Genomic DNA, 15,745 nt, shown 5'->3' with positions numbered 1-15,745 from the left:
ATATTCCATATCCTGAAGGCCTGCCAACACTACCTCTAACCAGCAAAATTCCGTGACTCTTTCATGATTTCCCCCTCCACAAATACTGTCAGGAATCCATTAAAATGTTTTCAATTATAATTTGAATTCATAAATCTTGGCAAATTTGATGAGCGATCTGTGTCAGCCGTCAAATGATAGCTAATAAATCGAATAATGTAAGTTTATTAAATATACAAGCATAAACAGAACTAATTTACTCTCTCACAGTTCTGGGGGCCAGAAGTCCAAAATCAGGGTGTCAACAAGGCTGGTTCCTTCTGAAGTTTCTGAGTGAGAATCCATTCCATGCCCTTCTACCAGCTCCTGTGGCTGCCAGTGGTATTTTGTGTCCTTTGGCTTGCAGACACGTTACTCCAATCTCCACCTCCATCTACAGTCACCTTCTTCTCTGTACCTCTGTCTTCCCCTGTTCTTACAAAGATGCTTGTTGGATTTAGGGTCCACCTAGATAATAATCCAGGATGATCTCATCTTCAAATCCTAAACTTTCACATCTGTAAAAACATTTTGTTTTCCAAATAAGGTCACATTCAGAGGATCCAAGTGACATATTTGGGGTTTTTTGGCTTCTTTTGCAGGGGATGGGTCACCATTCAACCATTATTACATGTGGATAGAAGGTTCTATATTATGTAGGGTAAGTACTGCAGTAAATTCAAATAAATAGAAGTAAAAGTAGCCATATTCTTCTCTTCAAATGTAATCATACTGTTTCCAGTTCTGTTATGGAAATGTAAACTCACTGCAGCCCACCTCTTACGCTAATTTTAAGGTAAAATTCTGGGAAAATATCCCCTCAAAAGCAATCATTTGAGGACTATGACAAATGATGAACAGAAAAATAAGAAACCAAGAGAACAAATAGGAAAATAGGAAAAAGAATATGAAAACAAATATATGTAAGTATATGTATGACTGAAACATTATGCTGTACACCAGAAACTGACACAACATTGTAAACTAACTATACTTCAGTCAAAAAAAAAATAAACTTTTTTAATAACATACTTAAATCCACAAATATTATACCATAGTTATTTTCCTAGTTCCAAAATGTGCATTGGAAACAGATATAACTAGTACCTGATTGATCTCTAAATTAGCTCCCTGATATAAGGAGTTAGGGCCATTCTGGAAGAAAAGGCAAACTGGAAACCCCTGGAATTGAGTTGCCCCCCCCTTACCCTCCACTCTCCTCCAAGACAGTACACAAGATGCCCCGCCACATACCTGGGGAATTGTCGAGATCGTGGCCTCAGAGGCTTGAGGGGGCAAGGCTAGTGCTTCCTACCACATCCACACTTACCATATCTGTTTTAGCTGAGCAAAAGCCAGATGGGCTAGAGAGAATAACAGTAGATTATAGCAACTTTAATCAAGTAGTGAAACCAATTACAGCTGCCTTTCCAGACGTGGTATCTCTGCTGGAGCAAATAAAAAACAGCCCTCGGTGCTTAGTCTGAAGTTGCTGGCCTGGCAATTGTTCTTGTTTTCAAGGGAAAGTAGAAGCAATTTGCATTTATATGACAGAGGCCAAAGTACACTTTTAATGGATTATATCCATTCTCCTGCTATCATAATACAGTCTAGGGCAGCATCAATCATTTCAATGTTCCACAGAACACCACATCGATCCATTACACTGGTGACATCGTTCTAATTGGACTTTGGTGAGCAGGAGGTGGTAAGCATCCTAAATTCCTGAGTAATATATGTTAATTACCCCGAGATGACAGATAAATGTTCCAGAAGTTCAAGAACCTGCCTCACTGGTTAAGTTTCCAGAGGTCCAGAGATAATGAAGCATGTCAGAATGTCTCTTCCAGAGTGAGAGACATGTTGTTGTACCTTGCACAGGCCACCATGGAGCAGGGAGTGTAATACTGAGTCTTCTTGGATTTTCAAGGTGATGCACAACACACGTGGTCAAACTGCTCCAGCCCCTTTACCGCAGCCTGGAAATCTGCTTGTTTTGAGTGGGGTTCAGAGGACAGAAAGGCTCTCCAGCAGGTCCAAGCTGTGGCAGTGGCCTGACCCTCAAGCCTTATGATGCTGCAGGTAACAGAAGCATCTGGGCAGACACAGATTCTGTGTGGTTTCTCCCGAGATACAGCCAGAAGCCCAGTCTTATATCAAAAATGGCAAACAGGTTTGAGTTCACATCTGAACTCTGATCTGCTGATGGTCACTGTCTCCAGGGCTGTGCCGAGGATTTAAAAGCTTAGGAGGAAAGATGCAGATCAATTAGTGATGTCTGGCACTGCGGTGGGAATGGGGAGGGGACATACATTTGTGGAGATATTTGTCATCCCTGTCACATACTGCTTGGCATCATCAATAAAGGTACAGAGCAGACTTTTTGCAAAATTCTTCTCAAGTAAAAAAAAAAAAAAAAAAACGCCAGTCAGGAGGATGATAGTGCAGACCCTTTGGGTTTGAGTGTAAGGTCATGAGCTCTTTTATCAACAACCATTCTTCATTGGAAAAGAGTTTTCTTGGTCTTGATAGAAACCAAACACCTGACCATGGAACCAGAGGTATGCAAGGTGGAACAGAGTCCCCCCAAGATCCGTGTCCTTTCTGGAACCTCAGAGTATGATCTTATTTAGAAATAGGGCCATAGTAGATATAATTAGTTAAGATGAAGTTATTCTGGAGCATGGTGGGCCCTTAACCCAATATAACTGATGTCCTTATAAAAAGAGGAGAGACACAAAGACAGACACACTGGGAGAACACCATGTGACAACTGAGGCAGAAACTGGAGTGATGTGTCTGCAAGCCAAGGAGCTCCAAGGATTGTCAGCAGCCCCAGAAGCTAAGAGAAAGGCATGACAGTGATTCTTCCCTAGAGCTTTCAGAGGGGACATGGCCCTGGCAGCACCTTCCAGCCTCCAGACTGAGGGAGAATAAATTTCTGTTGTTCTAAGCCACCCAGTTTGTGAGTGCTTTGTTACTGCGGCTCCAGGAATTTAACACAGCAGGTCATGGCACAGTCGGGGTTACATACCTTGATCTGGGTGTTCTATGCATCTAATCACCACTGGAAGAATTTTTGCTGAAAGTCCTCACAACCCCAGACACTGTGGTCCTATGACCTAGAAGAGGAATGAGTCCATCAGGAAACATGGTTAAGGTTTCAATGAAGTGAAATTGATCCTGTCTACTGGCCACTAAGGGCTCCTCATGCTTCTGAAACAGGAGCAAAGAAGGGTTCTCCACTGAGCACTGTGACTGTCCCAGTTCTGGGGCAGTGGGCTTGCTATTATTCAATAAAACATAAAGAATTATGATTGGAACCTAGGGAGTTCGTGGGACATCTTGTATATTCCCTTGCCTCGTAGTCCCAAACTGAGCACTACAGCAATGCATTAAAGATAAGACCAAGAGCTCAGATCATTCAGGAGTGGGGCTTTGGATCACCCCACCAGGGAAAAATCTATCCAGCTGGGGTGCCAAGCTGGGAGAAGTCACTTCAGTCTCATGGCTTTAGCAGTGTGTTTCCTAAGGTTTCTTTCCCTGCTTTGATTCCCCAGGTTCCTTTTTATGAAAAACACGAGTCTGGCTAACATTCTAGGCTTCAGGGGAATGTGACTGAATTGCCATCTCTCCCCCAAGATGCAATAGCTGTATCCGAGACCAGATTGATTTGTCCATATTGAGACGATATTTAGACTATTGGCAAGGAAATCTGGGAGTTGTGATTGTAAAAATTTCATTAAAAATACACTAACAAATTAACAAGGAAGTTGTTAACTTCAGAGAAACCAGGTAATTGTTCAGGGAACAATGAGCAGTCACAGCATACTCTGTGGTCCAACTGTGAATTTCACTCACCTGGTCCCGGTGCTGTGAATACTGGATAGTTATCAAACTAGAATAATGATTAAAATCTATCAGGAACGTGGAGAACAGGAAGTGTGTGGATGTGTGAGAGGCGGAGACGAGTATTAGAACAGACGTAAATGCTTGTCTTCCGCGGTGGGAAATATACAGACAATGCCTAATGGACCAAAATCAAGAGTTAGCATATAAGCATGTTATTTAAAGATACGTAAGTTAATACAAATTAATACATATTAAACATAGATGTAAGTGTTTCAACTAGATGACTCTGGGGAGGGAAAAATAAAAGGAGGTAATACTTGCGAGTATTTGAGTTTTCTTTTTGTTTTGCTTTAAATAACAAAGGACATTATGCAGGAGAGAAACCTATCTTCAGATTAAAAGGTGATTTGGGTGGTTACCTGCACATTCAGGGGAATCAGATATCCTGACTGAATCCCGTGCAGTAACATAGTAATTATTTGGCTTACTCTTTATGAATGTTGACACTGCAAATTTTCTTTAAGTAAGCCCAACAATATTCATGTGAACGTTCACTTTTTAATTTGCTAAGTGCTAATAGGCTGATACATATTTTATGCAACAAAGAAGTTTAAGTTATTTGTAAAATGTATTATCAATATTAATTTCTAATTATAAATTCTTAAATAATAAGGGTAGAAGTGGTTAGATTGTCTTAGAAGTTGAAACTTATTTATTATTTTTTATCTTCAGCACCTGACAGACAGTATGTAAATAAATAAATACTTTTGTATGTCTACTAGGATCAGAATTTTCTAAATATAATGAGAAGGTATTTTTAATCATATGCCACGGTTTTTCATTTTTGTTGTTTTTTGTTTGGGGGCAGGGGTCTCGTTTTTAACTCTGTTACATGACAATGTCTTTCCTATATATTGTTCCATTTTGTCAACTTCAAATTGCAAAGTCAACAGAATATTGCATCAGACATTCTTTATTTGAAGAAATTACAATAGTTTCTAAACTTGTCAGATCAAAACCAGCACTGACAGTATCAGCTCTTACATCAGCCACTGGAGGTATATTTGTCCTCTCTGAAACTGGTTCTGAACCTGGCTGGTTTATTTAAAGTACAGATTCCCATGTCTTATCTCAGGCCTAGAAAAATCAAAATGTAGGAGGTTGGGGTCTAAAAATGTATTTCTGGCAAGATCCCCAGATTATTCAGATAAAATATTTGGAAACCACTGCTATAATAAATCCCTAAAACTTAGAATAATACCCTCAAATAATACAATTTCTGTTAAAATCTGTTTTCAAACAACTGTCCACAAATTTATCTAAGCTTTGAGTCTTATAATATCCTTTCTAGGTTCCCTCAAGGGTTTTTATTAACCTATTCATATTTTAGTCAATATCATTTTGGAAAATTTAGTTCCAAAAGCACATTTCATAGTTTGTAAAGGAATATTTTCTTTTTCTTTTTCAATGGAAGTTCTGGGGATTGAACCCAGGACCTTGTGCTTGCTAAGCATGCTCTCTGCCACTGAGCTCTACCCTGCCCCAAGGAACTCTTCTTTATTTGTATTGTTTCCCTCCTTTAAAATTATCTCTTTACATGGACATTATCAAGCAATTACTTGGGCATAATGATTCTTAAGGGCAATAGGATCTTATAAGGAATGATAGCGGAGATGGGAGGGGAGAAGGTTAACCAAGAAAAAGAGATGAACTAGTAAACAAGTCAAGCAATCACAATAAACAATTGCAATGCCTGAAAATGTAGGACGAGGGAGAGAAAGGGTGCAGGAGAAGTGATACAAACGATTTGTTTCCTGGCATTGTCGTAAGGAAGACTAACCTCGTAGAGAATGTGGGAATTTCTGTTCTGTAATAAATTGGAGGAGATGGGAAGTAGAGGAAGATAATGGAGTGGAGGTGGTTTCTAGAGAAAATAAATGAAGGACAAGGTGAAAGAGGCAAATACACGCATAAAGAGGCCCTATTTTTGTTTAAGGACAATATCATTCTCCTTGTCACTCAGGCTCAATGCTTATGATTTATCATTGATTCCTCTCTTGGCCTCTGTATTCAGTGAATTGCTCAGTCATTGTAGCTTTTACTTATGAAACATCTTGCCTATTCATCTTTTTTTCTTTTCCACTATGATCATCTTAGTTCAGACCCCAGTTTCCTCCCACTTAGAAGCTTACAACAGTAGTCTTGCCTCTGATTTCATAACCCTCTTATATGGACTGAATTGTGTCTCCCCAAAATCCATGAGCCAAAGCCCTAAACAATGTGACTCTGTTTGGAGCTAGGACCTTTAAAGAGGCAAAGAAGGTTAAATGAGGTCATTAGGGTGGGTCCCTAACCCAATATGATTGGTGTCCTTATAAGAAGAGGAGAAACACGAAGGATGAGTTGGGCATGTGAGGACACAGGGAGAAGGCAGCCGTCTGCAAGACATGGGAAGAGGTTTCAGCAGAAATCTTGGATTTCCAGCCTCCAGAGCGAGGAGAAAATACATTCCTGTTGTTTAAGCTACCCAGCACCTGGTGTTCTGTGATGGCATCCCTAGCGGAATAGCACACCCTTGCGCGCGGAAGGCTCGGGTGTCTCCTCCTCACAAAGCCTTACGACCCACACCCGTGCCCCCGTAGAGATTTTTCACCCTGGCCTTAACAGTGTTCTTCCTGGATTTACCTTTCACCATCACTATGTTTCTACAAAATATGACTCCTCACCATTTCTACACAGGCCAGATAATGTTCTACTTCTGTGGCTTTCACAGCCTGCTTCTCTGCCTGGGAATGTACTTCTTTCCTCCAACCTCGGTAGCAGTTAGGAGTGGCAGGAACACTGTCCAAAGACGTCCCAGGGAGCCACCTCCCAGGTATACATGGTGACCGGACTGAATGCAGCACTAGACAGTCTCTGGATCATGTGGAAGCCCCAGAAGGACAAAGATGCCTTCTGTGGGTTATTACTGACCTTCAGGTCCTGTTAGCACTTGAGTCTTTGAGTGAGAGGAACCTTGGGGTCTTCACTTCCTTGGCTTCCTTGGCTTAAAGTAACCTGCTTTACTCTCCAGTTAGATTTAGTTCAGCCTCCGTCTGTGAGATCAGGGCAGGCTTAGCAAAAACAACACGAAGAGGATTAGGACAATAGCTCAGTAACTAAGCATCTAATTAGCTATGCTGTCACTCCAGCGCCAGCCTAACCACGGGTCAGTGCCTCGATTCACTGCAACTAGGTCGCTTTCAGAACCAGGGAGTTGCTTCCTTGTTCAACAATGATCAAATTACTGCCCAACACTCAAGGTCCACCAGGATCAAAACCGTCATGATGCATGTTCCTAGCCATCCAGCCATCCCTGAAGCCTCCCTGCCTAAATCTGCGCTGATCGCCTGGTAAGAACTGCCACTCACTTTTTCTCAGCCATTCTTGCATCACCTTGATTTGCTCTGGATCTTATCCTGAGTTAAGACACTGTGTTATTCTATCCATCCCAGTTGGACCAGAATTTCACTTGTTAATTGCTGCAGGAGAGGAGCCCACTTCCAATTTCAGATCTGTTAGAGTCACGTGTTTTCACGGAATCTTTTGGAAACACTCTGCTGGTCTTTACATCCTAATGACTTCTCTCACGTGCCACATCCAGTCTGTCAATAAATCTTAAAATCTCTCACTGCAAAATACATTCAGGATCAAATGACTTCTCATCACCCATATTGTCACCCCCTGGTCCAGAACATAATCATCTCTCACCTGCTCTATTGCAATGGCCTCCTAGTTGGTGTTTCGGTTTTTGCCTTTGATAATTCAGGCTATTCTCAACATAACAGCCAGGGTTGTCCTAAAATACAAGTTACATCATGTCATTCTTTTATTTCTTTTAGAGCCATTCTTTTAAAAAAATTTTATTTATTTTATTTTTGGGGGGGTGGATTAGGTTTATTTATTAGTTTATTTATTTAAACAGAGGTACTGGGGATTGAACCCAGGACCTCAAGCTTGCTAAGCATGCACTGTACCACTGAGCTATACTGCACCTCCATCATGTCATTCTTATACTCAGGACTCTCCAGTGAATTCTCATATCACCCAGAGTAACAACAAAGACCCTGTAATGACTAACCAGGGCTAAAGGATCTGTTCTCCACTATGGCTCACTATTTCCTGACTTCATCTCCCATGGCTCTCCCCATCACCCACTGCTCTCCAGCTACTCCAGCTTCCTTCCTGTTCCTCAAATACCACAGCAGGCTTTCAACCTCAGGGCCTTTGAACTTGCTCTCTGCTGTCCCTGGGATACTTCTCCCAGATATCCTATCATTACTGGATTTACCTCCTTTAGGACTTTTCTCAGAAGTAACACTTTCATGCAGTTTTTCCTGACCACGCTAACTAAAATTTCAACCATTTACTGAGAACAAATTTTATCTTTTCTCTGTTTTATATTTTTCTCCATAGCTTCCATCATTGTCCAATATAGTGTATATTTGTGTGTACATTGTTTATTGCCTCCTTTCCCCTCTAGAAGATAATGTCATGAAAGCAAGGATGTTTTCTGATTTGTTCACTGCTCGAATCAGCACAAAAAACAATGCAGTAAATATTGAATAAATGTTATGAGCCCTAACTCTGCTCATCTTCCTGGATTTTGAATCCTGCCCTCTTAGATCTAGCCCACCATTCCCTGCTTGTGTCCTGTCATGCCACCTGAAGGTCAGAGAGGTATCTGAGGGCCCTGCTCTGCATTGCAGTGCAATGCCTCGGCCATCTGAATTTCTTAAAGCCAGCTCTAGACAAAGATGTAAATATAATCCACTGGCCCTACAGCCACAACAGCTGTCACACTGGTAGTCATCCTGGGGCACACTGCATTTCTGCACCTGGAGAGGAAAAATAAATTTTTTATATCTATTGTAGGCTCTGTTGGTTGCCAGATGTATCTTAGAACATAGGCAGAGAAATCACAAAACTCTGCTCAAATTGAGGGAGTAAAACCTTTGGAATGTAACAGATCCTACTGTCAAGAAATTCTTTCTCTTCTTAATCTAAATATTTCATGCTAAAAGTAAATTCATTTTATCTTGTTTTATGCTCAAGAAAGACAGATGATAGGAGCTCTCCTTCAACCACATGATAATCTTTCATGTGCAAAATATTTTTGTCTAGGAAACCTTCCTAGAAGTCATGCAGTATGTCCCATCAATTAGCTAATATTCTTTCTGTAGCTGTTGATATAGATGATGACAATAAATATGGTTAATAAAGATAAACAGTTGGTCCATGCTTCTAGTCATTGGGGTAGCAGAATACTCATATACATGTGATGTGATATTGTGGGTATTTCTGAGAGACTTTGGTTTTAGAGAATACAAGGAGCTGCCCCAGGGATCTTAAGAGTCTTGAGTAAGATTAGTGAGTGAAACACTTCCGATCTAAAGGAAGCACTGGCTGGCTGTCTCTCCAGGATTCACTATCCCCTCCCACCTTCCTCACAGAACCCAAATTTTGATTCGGATACTGTACAGAGTATGTGGAGTACGTTCCATTTGTCCTCTCAGCTCCATTCTCTGTCTTTTTCCACTGTGCACCCTGCCCCGGAAGGCAGACCGGTACAGGCCACATCAACAGGGCTCCCGCGCCCTCAGTGCTGGTTTGGTTTGGACAAAGGGAACCGCAGCAGGACCAGGAGAAAACAAGAATATCCGAGCATTAGTGCCCTTCGCTTGCTCTCAGCCTCCTTCGAAGTCACCTGTGTTCCTGACGGGTTGCTGCTCCTTAATCAGCACCAGCCTGCACCAGACCCTTCCTCCAGGTCCCAGTAGCCTCTCTGTCCCCTCTTCCTCTGTCGTTACTCTCTTCAAGTTCCTGCCGTAGGCCTTCTGGTTTTCTCCACCCCTTTGTTATTTGGTCTTTTGAATAAAACAAAAACAAATGCATCTCATCTCAGATTATCCTAATCTAGTGTGTGACTTCTGATTCTTTTGGGGACTGACAAATACAGATATCTGCACCTTGTTCAAGTAGACCATCGGCTCTGGGAAAATACTGTGTCAAGTGTAATATCCAGGAGGGTCCTCACTGGTTAAAGCCAATGAGAACATTTTATTCCTCTTGACCACAAAGGCTGGTTCAGAGGAGGATGCTGGGCACATAACCTAAGCTAGTCTAACTAGGGTAAATTTTAGAACCTTTGCCTGGAACTTTTAGATGCAAATACTTTTTTCTTTTTTCTCCAATGGGTGAACCAAGAAGTATGTAGTCCAATTTTTGCTAGAGTTCTCATACAACCACAAGGGGAATCAACCTTAGAGTGAGGCCAACATAAGTGCAGCAGAACGGAGAGAAGAAGAAAGAGATCAAATCCTTGATGGAGACGTTGGGTGAATCCCGAAACCTATTTTTTTGGACTTTCTTGAGCTAATACATCTTCCTTAAGCCAATTTCAGCTGATTTTTCTGCTGCTCGCATCATAATGAGTCCGAACGGAAATATGGTCACACAGAAACTTGATTCTGATGACCACACAGAAACTTGATTCTGATGACTCTCACAAATTTTTCAGCCAGAAACCGGTATGGGCAGTGAAATAAACCAGGAAGAAGAAATTCACAAATAATTGTCTCTTCTCCTTAATCAGAGGCTCCTTGAAGTCCTTCCAAGTGGCCAAGAATACTGCGTGTTCCAGTGAGCTCATTCAGCCATTCTGGAACACTCTTTGTAGGACTCCAATTAAGAAGTTTCTCAATCCACATGATCCTTTCCCATTGCAAACTCATCCACAACCTGACGTCATCACTGGCACAGTTGTCTTGCAAACAAAAGCTCAGTTCAGAATAGTGTTTATGAATTTTCAGGTTTTTTTTTTTTAATTTGGAGATTAATGGGATAACTTGGAGCTCATGGGAGAGACTGACCACTAGACGGCTTTTTTTCTTTTTTTTCTTTTGGATTGAACCCAGGACGTTATGCATGGTAAGCATGTGCTCTACCACTGAGCTATACTCACCCACCCCTCTCAGAACAGTATGTAGGAAAGTCAGTATCCAAAGTGGGGCAGCATGGTAATAGCCTATGAAATTAAATTTTAAAATATTCAGAAAATGTTAACACCTTTTGAAAAAGAAAGAAAGAAGGATAGGGAAAGGATATATGATATTAATATAAGACAAAGAGAAAAGAAAAGACTCTACTATGCCTCGTCTATGACACAAACCCTAGGGAAATATAACAAGAGCACAAAATTGCAGAAGTGAAATTATCAGGGGATTTCAGAGATGTCCACTTATCAGAAGGCATGTCAGGCATAAAACCATATATCCAAACAGAGCCAGAAGTAAGATGGCAGAAGTGCTTTGGAGTAGTAATGAACCCAAAAGAAAAGATAGGATAAAGAGCTGAAAAGAAAAAAAAACCATCTTTGCTACCCCTTTACATCATGAAACATGGGGTTATCCTGTGTGGATGGCCCACTGAGGATCCAGACATCCTGGAGATTTGGGTAACCATTTTCCAGTGGGTTTGATAATAACATAACAGTACAATTGATGCTTTGTAGAATTTCATAAAGTAGAGTGAGCCTGATACATTACCCATTCACTTATTACACAAATATTTATTGAATACCTTTTATGCATCTGCTTCAAATGCTAGGAACGTGAGAGTTAACAATCATAAAAAATATCTGCCTTTACGGAGATTACATTCCAGAGGCAGAGAGAAAAGAAACTAGATAAGTAAGGAGATACACATACAATGTTGGGGTTCAGTGCTGGAGGGAAACAAATAAAGTGGAGGGAAGGACAGAAAGTCCAAGGTAGAGTGCGTGGTATTCAGAAATCTTATATATGGCATCCAAGAAAGGCTTAGAAGGTGATATTTGACCAAAAAAAACCTGAAAAAAAGTTAGGGAGTAAGCCCTGCAAGTAATTTTTAGAGTTGAATTTCTCGGCAGGCGTATTATGTGAAAGGGCCCTGGGGCGGGAGCTTGCCTTGTCCTCTTCAGGAACGTCAAGTTGGGAGGACACGTGACAGCCGGGTGGGGAGTAAAGTGAGGAGCTGTGGGTAAGACTAGAAAGCCAGCGGGTCATAGGGGCAATTCATGTAGGGCCTTATAGATCGTAAAGGGATTTCACTTTCCACTTTAAGTAAGACGGAATGCCATTGGAGGAATTTGAACAAAGGTGTGACAGCGTCTGATTCATGCTGTGAATTTATGGGCAAGGGTTATTTGGCAATTATATTAAGAACAGCCTGAAGTTAAGAGATGCTGGCCTCGGTAGTAGCAGTAGAGCTGAAGAGTAATGGATTTTAGGTATGTTTTTTGTAACCTAGGGGAAAAGTTTCAAGAATACTACACAGAACGTTCATCTACCTTTCAACTAGATTCACCGATTGTTTACATTCTGCCTCATTGACTTCCTATGACTATTCTTCATTATATTTCATCATATTCTTTCCTGAACCATTTGAGAGCATGTTGGATACACCATGCTCTACTCCTACTGAATATTTCAGAGCTCATGTTCTGAGAATGAGGACACTCTATAGATATATTTTTAAAGAACGAATCAACATGATTTGTTGATTGACAAAAGGTGAGAAGTGAGAAAAAGAATTGTTAAGTGTGACACTAAGGCCTAAGCTTGAGCAACTGAGAAGGATGGAGTCATCATTCACTGACGTGAGGAAGGCAGGAAGAGGGGAAGGTTTGGAAGGAGGGATCACAAGTTAATTTTAGACATCTTTTATTTGGGATACCTTTTAAACTTCCCAGCAGAAGTCTTGAGTAGGTGATTATATTTTCAAGTCTGGAGTTCAGGAGAGATTCTTCTGCATGTAGCTGTCTAGTTTTCCTCAAACCATTTATTGAGGAGGCTGTCTTTTCCAATTGTATATTCTTGCCTCCTTTCTTATAGATTAAACGGCCATATAAGTATGGGTTTATTTCTGGGCTCTCTATTCCATTCCATTGAACTACGTGTCTGTTTTTGTGCCAGCAAACCATACTGTCTTGATTATTGTAGCTTTGTAGTACAGTTTGAAAGGAGAGCATGTGATATCTCTAACTTTGTTCTTTTTCCTCAAGATTGTTTTGGCTATTCAGAGTCTTTCATGTTCCCATACCAATTTTAGAATTATTTGTTCTAGTTCTGTGAAAAATGCTATTGGTATTTTGATAGGATTGCACTGAATCTAAGGAGTGGCATGGTCATTTTAACAATATTAATTCTTCCAGTCCATTTACACAGTATCTTGTTCCATCTGCTTGTGCTGTCTTCAATTTCTTTTATCTATGTCTTACAGTTTTCTGAGTACAGGTCTTTTATCTTCTTGGTTAGATTTATCCCTAGGAATTTATTCTTTTGATGCGATTATACATGGAATTGTTTTCTTAATTTCTCTTTCTATCAGCTCATTGTTAGTGTATAGAATCACAACAGGTTTCTGATTTATTTTTTATCCTGCAACTTTACTTGCAGAATTCATCAATGGGTTCTAATAGCTCTTTGATTGTGCCTTTAGGATTTTCTATGTATAGTATCATATCATCTGCAAATAGTGACAGTTTTACTTCTTCAAAAATGGCCTATTGTAACAGTCTCCAAAAGAAGGAGTTGAAGTGTCTTGAAGAAGGTCCCCTTTCTAATATAAAGGCATCATAAAAGCTGGCAGAGGCTCCATCAATGGATATAAGGTTCTATTCAGCTGAGAGATTATTGGAATTGGAGCAAAAAAGTGAGTGAGCTGGAAACAAAAGAGGAGATAGAGAGCAGGGTGTTAGCAGTTGAGATTATTTTTATTAAATAATTGTCATTGATAATGACAAGGTCATTATCTGTGACCTTGGGAGTGGATCATGGGAGTGGATGACTAAAGTAGGGGTGAGACAGCACGGGACTAAGTAGAACAGCTCCTGAAGAAACCATGGGGAGAAAGTGACAAGATTACACAAGGAGTTAATGATGTCATCTTAAAATTCATCAGCAATGCTAAGTTTTTGGTAATCTTTTAAAAAAACAGTCTTAAAATCCTAACTTAAAATTCTAAAACAATATTAATATGAGAGTTAAAATACATTAAAAAAAAGACTCACTGTTTTAAACTGGAATTTCTGTGAGTTTTAATTTAAACACATACTTGCATTATCCTTTCCACCCCACGTCTGTGTTTGTATTGGACACTGTTTGTTGGCAAACAGTCTTCACTAATTATCCATTCTATTCTCTCTATTGTATCTATCTCAAGGGTGGGAAGTCTCAGGATTACATTTCCCAGGCTCTCTCTTCGGGGGGAAGGAGGGGGGAGGTGAAATTTGCATCTTGCCAATGCTCTCACATGAGATTTGGAAGGCAAATGGGACACGGAGAAATTGCCCCTCCACGAGCAATGACAGCAGCTCCACAGTGGCTGCTGGCTCCAAGTTCGGTCAGTAGGAGTCAGAGCTGAGGCAGCTGTGATGCTGTCGGACATTTGCTGCAGCATCTTGACCTCTAGGTGGCAGCAGTGAGTTACTGAGTTCTGGGCTGCACCTGCAATGGTGTTTACCTGAAAGCTAAAGGCAGCCATAATAATGGCCACCTCTATAGCTGGCCCCAGCTTTGAACACCTGCATCCTTGTTTCAAATCCACAAGTTATTCTGATTTTTCTTTAACGAACCCTGAGTGACACACTATTTCATGCCAAGATTGGTTCCAGACCCTCAAAGATGAGAATACTGTATTGGTCAGTTGACCTGGTTGGGTTCATAGTGATGATCTGATTCCAAAGTGAAACAGAATTCTAAAGAGATGTGGCATGTAGTGGTGAAGAAATTAACACCTGAAATGAAGGGCCTACTGAAGACAATAATTTAAGAGACCAATTTGGTAACTGCCGTGGAATCTTATGGTAGGAAAGAGAACTGGCAGAACCAGTAGGTGTGTCAGCTACTTCTGACCACAGTAAAGACCATAAAAAAAAAAAAAAAAGAAAATGACAAGCTCACAGTCGGAGACCCAGTGAGCTTCTAGGACTCTTGCCTTTGCAGCTACAGTATCGATACTGCCAAAAATCAGACCTAAGTTATGTTGCTGCAGGTTGCACATTTATAATGTAAGATGAATTCAGAGCCTTGCTAGGCCTCTCGGGTGAAAAGTAAGGTTCTTATTGAGAATTACAAAAGGGGCATTTTGGTGGATTGGGTTGAATCCTAGTTCTTTGAATCCCAAATCCTCCTGAGCCTTCTTTGCCCTCCTTTCCTGTCCTTCCTCTCCTGTTAGCAGACTGTAATGACTCCACCAGAGGCAATAACCTAATAAGGGGTGGCCCAACCCCAACCAGACCATTACTGACTGCATCAAGACCTTGACGATACAAAGACCCTTGACCTTTAAAAAGTAAGAGCCATTTTGTTTAGAGGTTCCCCACACTGTGCATAGACATTTGTTTTGAAGGGACTTAATGGATGGGGTCAAAGAAGAGAGCTGCTTGGTGAGTTGCAGGTGGGCTCATTGCCATAAAGACGCATCTCTGGTAAGACCCTGGGCTGCTGCTTTTGATAAATTGACAACATACTTTAATTGTAGTAAGTTTTTGCTATAGTGTGAACACAATTACATAACAGAGAAATGATACATGTATAAAGGAGTATTTGCTGATTTCATATGAGCACTGTGACTATTAGTTTTTACAAATATATAAAACACAATGATGCAGGTACTGGGATAAAGTTGAATGGAAACCAATTGGCAATTTTTGTTGTTCTTTGCCACCTCCTATTAATGCAGAGAGGGGAGCTTGGGCCCAGTAGCCATGAATGGAGAAGAACAGGATTCCATGTAAACTGAGAGAGCACGAAGTGTAGACAGGTGAGGAGGGCAGGCCTGAGTTCAGTGGAGG

General features: G+C 40.8%; 1 long non-coding RNA gene across 2 annotated transcripts; it reads right to left on the bottom strand.

Annotated features, from left to right (window-relative positions):
- Positions 1-265: 265 nt before the first annotated feature.
- On the bottom strand, positions 266-10,502 carry LOC140697912 (uncharacterized). Of its 2 annotated transcripts, none has more exons than XR_012075291.1 (7): positions 10,172-10,502; positions 7,621-7,708; positions 6,844-6,983; positions 3,880-4,045; positions 3,053-3,140; positions 1,349-2,262; positions 266-536 (listed from the first exon to the last, which is right to left on the bottom strand). It is a non-coding gene; the product is annotated as an uncharacterized lncRNA (long non-coding RNA). The 2 variants fall into 2 exon arrangements; XR_012075292.1 differs by lacking the exon at positions 10,172-10,502 and adding an exon at positions 9,617-9,735.
- Between the last annotated feature and the right edge of the window lie 5,243 nt (positions 10,503-15,745).

The sequence above is a fragment of the Vicugna pacos genome, chromosome 8 (assembly GCF_048564905.1).
Source record: "Vicugna pacos chromosome 8, VicPac4, whole genome shotgun sequence".
In the NCBI taxonomy this organism is placed as follows: domain Eukaryota; kingdom Metazoa; phylum Chordata; class Mammalia; order Artiodactyla; family Camelidae; genus Vicugna; species Vicugna pacos.
Note: the sequence above shows the minus strand (reverse complement) of the source record. Positions and strands in the feature narration are given on the sequence as shown.